This window comes from Lactuca sativa, chromosome 4, assembly GCF_002870075.4.
Source record: "Lactuca sativa cultivar Salinas chromosome 4, Lsat_Salinas_v11, whole genome shotgun sequence".
NCBI classification, from domain to species: Eukaryota; Viridiplantae; Streptophyta; class Magnoliopsida; order Asterales; family Asteraceae; genus Lactuca; species Lactuca sativa.
This window is the reverse complement of record NC_056626.2, coordinates 122,794,775-122,805,433: the sequence shown is the minus strand read 5'-3', so window position 1 is coordinate 122,805,433 and position 10,659 is coordinate 122,794,775.

Genomic DNA, 10,659 nt, shown 5'->3' with positions numbered 1-10,659 from the left:
GACTTCGTCCTCGAAGTCTACTGCAGCGAACAAGTTTGGGTAGTGCTCCCGCATTTCTGCCTACGACTCCCATGTCTACTCAGATCCCCTACTTTTCTCCCATTGTACCTCTATCAGAGGTACTTCCTTGTTCCGTAGAACCTGTACCTTCCTCTCAAGAATGGCTATTGGCCTCTCCACGTAATTCAGGTGCTCATCGACCTGATATCATCTAATGATACCACTTCCCCCTCATCTGTTATGCACTTCCGCAACTGTGAAACATGGAAAGTGTTATGGACCTGACTAAGCTCCTCCGGGAGATCCAGTCGATAAGCCACCTTGTGAACCCTGGCAATTATCCTGAATGGCCCAATGTACCGAGGACCCAATTTCCCCCTCTTCCTGTAGCGAATCACACCCTTCCAGGGTGAGACCTTCAGGAGTACCATGTCACCCAACTTAAACTCCATTTCAGATCGACGTCTGTCAGCGTAACTCTTCTTCTGACTCTGAGCGGTCTACAACCGATGTATGATCTGCTGAATCATCTCCGTAGTTTGCAGAACTAACTCTGTCCGTCCAATCACCCTATGACCGATCTCACCTTAACAGATTGGGGTGCGACATCTCCATCCATACAACAGCTCATATGGTGGGGCACCAATGTTGGAATGAAAGCTATTGTTGTAGGAGTACTCTGCAAGGGGTAGGTAGGAGTCCTAACTCCCAACGAAGTCCATAACGCAGGATCTCAACATATCCTCGAGAGTCTGTATGGTACGCTCACTCTGACAGCCTGTCTGCGGATGATAGGTTGTGCTGAAGTGCAGCCGCATGCCCAGTTCCTCGTGGAACTTCTACCAGAAACAGGAGGTGAACCGAACCTCTCGGTCCGAGACAATAGAGACCAACACCCAATAGCGAGCAACGATCTTGAGGATATACAAGTCGACCAGCTTCTCGGCGATGAACTCTCCCGTATCGCTAAAAAGTGGGCGTTCTTGGCCAATCGATCCACAATTACCCAAATAGTGTCGAAGCCCTTCGCCATCCTCGGCGGCTTGGTGATAAAATCCATCATGATCTGTTCCCACTTCCACATGGGAACCTCTAGAGGCTACAACTTGCCATGCGGCCTCTGGTGCTCGGATTTGACCATCCTGCAAGTCAGGCACCTCTCTACGTACCAAGCGATTTCTTGCTTCATGCACGACCACCAGTTACTAGATCGTACATCCCGGTACATCTTGGTGGCCCCCGGGTGGATAGAGAAGCGAGACTTATGTGCCTCCTCCAAAATAGTCTGTCTGACCCCCCAAACATCGGAATCCAGACCCGACCACAATGAGTCAATAATCCCTGGCTATCATGCACAAACCAGGTGTTCTCACCCCTAATCCCCTCAAGCTTCCAGTTCTCCTGACGCATACCCTCTGCCTGAGCTTCCCAGAACAAGCTCATAAGTGGAGAATCCACCGATATCCTCATACATGTCACTGGGGTAGACGATCAAGCTAACTTACGGCTCAGAGCGTCCGCAACGACGTTTTCTTTAACTGGGTGGTAAAGGATCTCACAGTTGTAGTCCTTGACTACATCCAGCGATCTGGGCTATCTCATGTTCAGGTTCGGCTGATCCATGATGTGTCTCAAAATCTTGTGGTCCGTGTATATGGTACATCGGACCCCATAGAGGTAATGTCTCCAGATCTTGAGAGTGAATACCACCGCTCCCAACTCCAAATCATGAGTAGGGTATCTCGTCTTGTGCGACTTCAACTACCACAACGCGTTAACTATCACTCATCCTCTATGAATGAGGACCGCTCTCAATCCTGTGATGGATGCATCACAAAACACTACAAAATCATCAACCGCTTCCGTGATCGCTTCCGGGAGAGTCAAGATTGGAGCCTTACAAAGTCGTTGTCTGAGGGTCTTGAATGCCCTTTGCTGCTCAGGGCCCCACTGGAAATCCACCCCTTCCTCGTCAGACGAGTGAGGGGTATTGCAATCTTGGAGAAATCATGTATGAATCTCCGGTACTACCTTGCCAATCCTAAAAAGCTCCTAATATCTGAGGGAGATTTCGGAACCTCCTACTGCATAACCGCCTCAATTTTGGCCGAATCGACCAAAATCCCATCCTGGTTAACGAGGTGTCCAAGGAACGAAACCTCCCGTAACCAAAACTCGCACTTTGAGAACTTGTCATATAGTTTTTCCCGTCTTAAAACTCCCAATAGTTCCCGAAGATGCTCCTCATGTTGTTCTTGGGTCTTGGAGTACACCAAGATATCGTCTGTGAACACAATGACCAAGCGATCGAGCATCGGTCTGCAGACCTGATTCATCAAGTCCATAAATATTGTCGTCGCGTTGGTGAGCCCAAACGGCATCACCACGAACTCGTAATGTCCATAACGAGTCCGGAACACGGTCTTCTCCATGTCCTCCTCCCTAGCCATGAATTGATGGTACCCGGACCTCAAGTCTATCTTGGAGAACCAAGATGCTCCTTGTAACTGAATGAAAAGATCATCTATCATCCGGAGTGGATAACGGTTCTTCACCGTCAACTTGTTCAACTCCCGGTAGTCAATGCACATCCGGTGTGAACCATCCTTCTTCCTGACAAAGAGAATCGACGCTCCCCACGGAGAACTGCTCGAACGAATGAACTGCTTGCCGAACAGTTCCTGCAGCTGTGATGACAGCTCCTGTATCTCTGGTGGTACCAACTGGTACGACGCCTTGGCAATAGGGGCCGCACCTGACATTAGGTCAATCCTAAACTCGACCTGCCTCTTCGTAGGCACTCTGGGTAACTCCTCCGGGAGCACGTCAGCAAACTTCCTGATCATTGGAACCTTTGATACTGAAACCTGATCCCTGACTTGCGTATCCACCACGTACGCTAGATAACCCGCACACACGTGCTGAATGTTCTATCGAGCCCTGGCAGTCGAACAAAACCCTGATCCCAATCTGGTTCCCTTGCCGTAAACAATCAATTCTCCCCCACATGGGGTTCGAACTACCACCCGCTGACCCTTGTAGTCGATCTTGACACTAAAAGGAGTAAGTGAGTCCATACCCACAATCACACATACATCCCCATGGGAATCGGGATCAGGTATATCGGGAAAGATACCCCAAAGATCTCCAATACGCAACCCCAATAGACCGAAGAAGCGGAAACCCCGTGTTCGTTGGTGATAGATACTCGCAATGGACACTCTAGCTCTCCTACTGGCACCCCGAACTCCCTAATGAATGACTGAGAAACAAACGACCGAATCGCCCCCGAGTCAAATGATACCAAAGCAGGTAAGGAGCTCATTAAAACGTACCTAATCACAGGCACAAACATATAAGCATAAAACAGATATAATCAGTAAGATAAGGGATAGAAACATACCAACAACCACGTCTGGTGTTGCCTTAGCCTGCTGTAAGCTGGGAGGCATGTACCTGGGCTCTCGGGGGTGCTGCTCTACCCTGACTCCCATCAATAATCCTCAGTGTAGCCGGTGCTGGAGCCTGCGCCAGCCTCACAGCGAGCTATGGACAGTTGGTCTTCACGTGACCAACCTAATGACAGTAGTAGCAGATCCTCATATCCTGAATCGGGGCTAGGTGGCGACAATCCCTCGCAAAGTGCCCCTCCTTGCCGCATTTGAGGCATGCGTTATCTAATTTGCAAACCCAAGAGTGACCCTTCCCGCACTTGCCACAAGTGTGGCGCTGCTGTCCCCCTGACTTGGAATCAGCGGTTTTTGACCGCTTTGGCATCGACTGCGACTATGACGGGGCCAGTCGCTGCTCCTTCAACCGCAGATCAATCTCCAACTCATGCCGCCTAGCGGCCTTCTGTAACTCCAGAAGCGTATCACAACGTCGAGTTACCAGAAACTATCGAATGTTAGTCTTAAGAATGCTCAGATAACGTGTCATTTGAGCCTGCTCCAAAGCAAACTCCGGTCAGAACATTGCCATCTCCGTAAACATGTGGGTGATCTCCATCACCCTCTCACCATCCTATCTCAAATGCAGAAACTCCTAAGCTAGCCGCTCTCGCTTGACTCATGTAATCTAGCGAGCACGGAACATATCCTTGAATTGCTCTCATGTAACTGCAACTTTCTGATCATCAGAAAACGATCCAGTCATCAATCTCCACCAGTCCTTTGCCCCAGACCTCAGCAGGTCCAAGGCACATCTGACCTTCTGGTCAGTGGGACATGAGCACGTGAAGAAACACCCCTCCACATCAGATATCCACCTCATGGGTTTGACGGGTTCCTGAGTCCCATCAAAAGTAGGGGCTTTGTGTTGTCGAAGTCCTGATACTGAAAACCCCGACTGGCTACTCCCCCTGCCGCTGTTACAGTTGTTGTAGCAGTTGCGACAGCCGTCTTAGTGAGGGCTGCGTAATGCTCATCGAAGTACTCCATCATGGCGGTCTTGATAGACCCAAACATCTCTGGTAACTGAGCTCAGAACATCGCAACAACCTAATCATGCAGGATCTCCCGGATCCTGGCGTCCATCTCGTCTGGCCCCATATGGCCGATAGTCTCTGGCACTGCTGGTGCCTCCTCTCCGCCGTCCCCTGATCCTGACCCTGATCTAGTCACAAATCGTCGAGTAACCACCATGCTGAAAATATACCAAAAAAGATGTCAGATACTCCATATAATAATTCGGGAACCAACTTGTGACAACCCGAAATTTCCATCTTGTAAGTCAATCAAATGAATCGGAAGTTCATACTTGTTTCTATTATCTTTTTCCTTTTTACTAAGTTAAGGGTCATTTTATGAGTTCTATGCCTAGTACACTTATAGGATTGTCTGTTAGGAAGTGTTGGCAAGAGATCAGTAGACTGCATTAGAGCCGAAACCACCTTCAAAAAAGGTTCATAACCGCAATCTAGGTTCACGGCCGTGAACCCACCCTTGGCCGTGAACTACCCTCATGCCATATATATGAGTTTTGGCTCATTTTATATTCACTTCTCATCTTTCAACCGTAAACTCCTCCTTTCTCTCTCAAGTGCCATCCACAAAAAGGTCTCCTTTCATCTCAAAATCGTAAGTAACTCATCCTTTTCTTATGGTTATTGAGAAGTTCTTTGTTTTCCATATTGATTCATCATCTTTTATTCAAGGATCTTCAAGTGTTCTTGGCCGTGAACCTTTGTCATTGGCGGTGAACCCTTCGTAGATTCAAGATAGGGTCACGAACACTTCAAGTGTTCTTGGACCGTGAACCATTCTAAGGCCGTGAACCATCATTGTTTGGCCGTGATCAAGTTCCAGCCTCCTATTTCGATTCTAACACTTCATTGTAAGTGTTTCTTAGTTCCTAAGGTTATTTCCTTAACATATTAGTCGTTATAGGCACTAATTTTCATACATATATGTGTTAATATATGCTAAATCGGATCCATTTGTGCTCGGGACTTCACTAGTGATACCAAGCATCCTATATCGATCTTTCATTCGAATCACTCACTACAGGTGAGTTCATACCCCTATAATTACACTTTTAAATGCTTCAAAATACTTTTAGGAGGAGAATACAAGTAGAACACATTACAAAGGTGTTAACCATTTATATGTGTAAACAACAAACAAAAGGATTTCTAATATTCAAAAACTTCTAAAAACTCTTTTAAACTATTTTAAAGTTGTTTTATATCAAATCATATTCAACTATCTATTTGCGTATAAGTATGCTTTAACGGACTTAGGACTATTACTAAATACCTTGACTCATGTTCCTTGTTTGGTTGTGGGCTTAGGGTAGTATCACTAGTTTGACTTTCGGTTAAATCATAGTTATACTCATCAAATGCATATATGAATATTAAACCCATTTTAAGGATCACACTTAACTTAGTTGCGTATGGTGAGTAATTGAGTCTTTTCTACAAATCAGTAACAGTTCAAACAAACATATTAGTAAACTATAATAGGTATAGTTTAGAGGTTCAGTATATACTATTTATAGAATAAAGAAACATCCAAGAGTCAGTACATTCGTATCATTACTATACATTACAATACATACTATAACAAGAACAGAATAACTAAAATGTGAGCCTCTATTTCATGGCATTACAATATACTTGTTGTGTCACGTTTTATAACCATAGTCTCTTAGAGGGAGAGCATGAGTTTGTGTATAGATCTATACGGGATTGACCATCCTACACCTTAATGCTAGCTACAGTAGGACCTGCAGGTCTATGGGTGACAAATGTCATACCATTTTCAACGTCTGAGGAACGTCGTGTTTTACACTAGTCAATCAAGTATGGTTATAACTTAATCACATTTTTACCTTAATTAACAATTTGGTTTTAAGGTAGTTAGTGCTTCAGTAGACTATTTTTATATAAACAGTACTATACATCTTCATTTTCCATTGCATTCATACAGTGATATTCTCACATAAGAATTGCATACTATTTTTCGTGTAAAGATAGTTTTACAAATATGGAAAACCCACATTTATACTATTACAAGTACAAACATACATCTTACATCATTTTCAAAGATAAACAATCATACAAAACAGTTGAGTCTTAGTAGAAGACCACTATTCATTTTAGAAGAAAATATAGGATTTTCTAGGAAGTATACTAACATTTACATCAAAACACTTACAAACATCTTCATGAAACAAATGCAAACTATTGAAACAAAAGTACTTATGCACTCACTCAACTTTTATGTTGATACTCTCTTTTCAAAATAACTTGTATTCTCAGGTCACCAGTAGACAGGTACACTGAACCAGGTTTTGAAAAGATGGAGCATGTTCAAGACTCGTCTTTTATTTTGATATATTTTTGGTGTCTTACAAAATATACACAGAACACACATGTATAAACTATATTATTAATGCAATGGATGATGTTGTTGCTTGTTTTACTATTGTGCATTGTTATGATACTGTACATGACGTCCCCCGCCCCCGAACATTTCCGTCGTTCCGGTTTAGGGGTGTGACACAACTCCCAACAAAACCCTAGGGGTTGTGACTTCCTTGCTACGTGTATGGGTCTTGTGCTTTCAGTAGTACGAGCCCATTCTACCTTCCACACCTACCCATATTTGTCTCAAGTATCATCACAATTACCTAACACTATACGTAACATGGCATGCGCTCACTCCTCACCCCTAGAGGAAGGCTAGGTATCTCATAACCGGCAGACTAATCCCAAACAACCCATCCATGAAACTTCCACCAACCTCGCAGCACTAGTGTATGCTAGCCATACATAACGCTGGATCCTATAAACATTCGAATACTCAGTCCTACTCGAAACCCACAACCAGAAAAGGAACAGGAAACAAAGCAAATATTCTCTGGCTATAAGATCTTAATTATGTATAACCTATGATGCATACACTGAGCAACTACAGTAATGATGTCAATTTCATATATGGAAAACCCTAGGCTACTAGGCATCATATAATCAGGCATTTATGTCATGCAATTCCTGAAGATCCATAGCCTAATACTAGCATGATGTTCTAATGTATCACAAAATCAAATAATCTGTAAAGTACTTTGGGGTTGATTCGTGAGCTCCGACTGATCCTACACTTGCACCCTCCTTTATTATTTTGAAAACCATTTGAAAAATCATTTTAAAATCTTGTCCTTAGTTTGAGACTGGAGACACACGAGTGTTTCCTCCAATTCACTCAAACCAAGGCTCTGATATGAACTTGTAACATCCATAACAAATCATGCCAAATTTGAACTTTAAAAAAAATATAAAACCATTTAAGTTATTACATCTTGTTTTGAAAATAGTTTAAACATCAGAGTATCCCCATAATCAAATGATGAAAATACAAGGAGGTGCACGATCACGCCTTCGCCTTCCCGCGATCATCAGAAATACCTGAAACAAAATCAACAATTGTAAGCCCGAAGCTTAGTGAGTTCCCCCAAAATACCAATGCCATACAGATATAACCATATCATATAAACAAATACAACATGCATAATGACCCATAAGTCTGACTGGACCGCCTCACAGGCCATCAGTCTATCTGGACCTCTCTCCGAGCGATCGGCTCGTCTGGACCGCTTCTCAGGGCCTTCAGGCTATCCGGACCACTTGTCGGGCCTTCGGCCAAACTAGTATGCGCTAACCGGATCTGCAGTCTATCCGGTCCGCCCTGGGTATCTTGGTCTACAGGACAAATCAGGACATGCCTCAACCCAATCCCCCACACAAACATACATGTGCACATAAATATCATATGCTAGCTAGCATGCACAAATAGTCATACACATCTAACATATCACTAACATGGCGACCATCCTATAACCAGGACACCGATCTAACCGATCACTAACATAACAACCATCTTATAACTAGGATACTGATCTAACCGATCGCTAACATAGCACAATCCTATAACCAAGATACCGATCAAATCAGATCACTAACATAGCCGCCATCCTATAACCAGGATACGAATCATAGAGCATATAAGCATATCATGAAATAAACCCGGATATAAATCCGAAAGGGCTGACATTGGTGCCTTAGACCCTGTTGATATAGTGAGAAGAACTCACCTCATAAGTAGCTCGAAGTGATAAAGTCAAGCTTCACCAAATGCAGCTCCAAGTCAAACACCTACATCCACCAATGATCCACTTCCATAAACTCCCAAATTACCAAAATACCCCCAGAAGTCAAATTGGTCAATCGTTGGTCAAAGTCAAAGTCAACAGTCCATGTTGACCCGACTCGTTGAGTGCAGCTAGCAACTCGTCGAGTTCCTTAAGAACTCAGAAAGCACCATATCCCTAACTGACTCGCCGAGTTTCCAACCAACTCGTGAGTCCATGCATATCTAGATGTCGGGGAAAACCCTAACTGGCTTGTCGAGTCCTCTTACTGACTCGCCGAGTTCATGCATAATCAAATACGGGCAATCTTCATCCGATTCGCCGAGACGACTATGAGACTCGTTGAGTTCATGCAGTCCATTTCTTATCCATACGTTTTAAGGCACCCCAAAGCACCATATTGTAGATCTAATCTCCTAGGGCATGGTTTGCACTTAAAGTTGCAAACTTTACCTACATGCATGGTCCTAAATGCCAAAACCAAGCTAAGGGAAAGGTTTAACCCCAAGAAAAGGGACAATGCTTGCTAAATCTGCTGACTTTATGACTATAGGGACCAAGAGGAGTTCGAATCTAAAGTTACAACTTTAGAACATGCCCAAAACCCGAATTGGCACACAAATATGCTATAAATGGCCCTAAAACTAAGCATGAAAAGATCTAGCTAAAGATAAGTCAAGGTAACGACTTAAGCCCTTCAAAATAATGCCAAGATGAAGTAGAGTCAGATCCATCAGCTTCTCTTTGCCCAAGCTCCTTATACCTCAAGCCTTCTTCCCAAAAAGCACCAAAAAGACTCTTTAATCCTCACAAACACTCAAGAACAAGATATTGGCTGACTAGGGTTTCTTCTGGCCGTCAAGAGGTGATAAGGGACAAGAGGTAAGGACTTAAGGTCCTTTAAATAGGGTCAAACCCTAAAAATTAGGGTCTCATCTTCCAGCTCCTACTTGTTAAATCTGGGTCCTTCGACTCATTGAGTAGATCCAATAATCCACGCGGGCTAACCCGCCTCTATACGACAAGTTGGGGGCAACCAACTCGTCGAGTAAATCCATAAACATGTACAAAATGCTTTAAAACTTATACCTGGGAACCAGGCTGTTATAGAAACTCTTATTAGATCTACACATATGCATTGCATCCTACATATCTATAAAAAATGCCCACATATTTTAGTGTCACCAACAATGCAAACCTTTGAAAGATCTAATATGCTCAAGAGTCGTATTAGATAAATATTGCTAATTAACATATGATTCTAGGGGTCACACTAACAACAACTCAATACAATTGATTATTTATTAGAAATTGATTTTGATAAATATTCATAATATCTTATAATAAATTAGGAAAATAGTTATTTCATGAAAATAATTATTTTACAATTACAATTAACACAATATTTCATATGGTATGAATTAACATGTCATGTACAACATTTTGGACTAGATAAACCATTTTGTCTTTTACCAAGAAGTTAAACTTTATATCTTATAATTGAGTTTATAAAATTTAAAAGTTTGTATTTCTTTTTTCTTGCTAAAACCGTTGGTTGGCTAGGAGACAAGGGTATGGTCCTTTGATTTGTTTAATCAAAAGATCATGTTTTAAGAATGCATGCATGAACATGATTATTAGCTAGGGAAATGTTGACCAAAATGTGCAAAGAACTCTAGGTTAAGGACCTTTCTTTAAGACCTTAAGAGAGGCTTTTCTTTTTGGTTATTCATTCTTTCAATTAACGAAAATTCTAGCTCTCTCCCTCTCTTATTCTCTCATGATTTAAGTCTTAAAGAATTAAGTTTCTTTCTTATACTTTCTTGGAACAAATACATGGGTATTTGTTTCAAGCTTAAGAGCTTACATAGAACTAGCACACTCATCAAGTGGATGCATTTTTAGTGTCTTTTTGGTTCCACATTCTTCATCAAAACTCAAGCCTCCAAAGAGGATTCAAGGAACAAAAAAGGTTGTTATCATCTTCCTTCTTCTATGGTTGTGTTT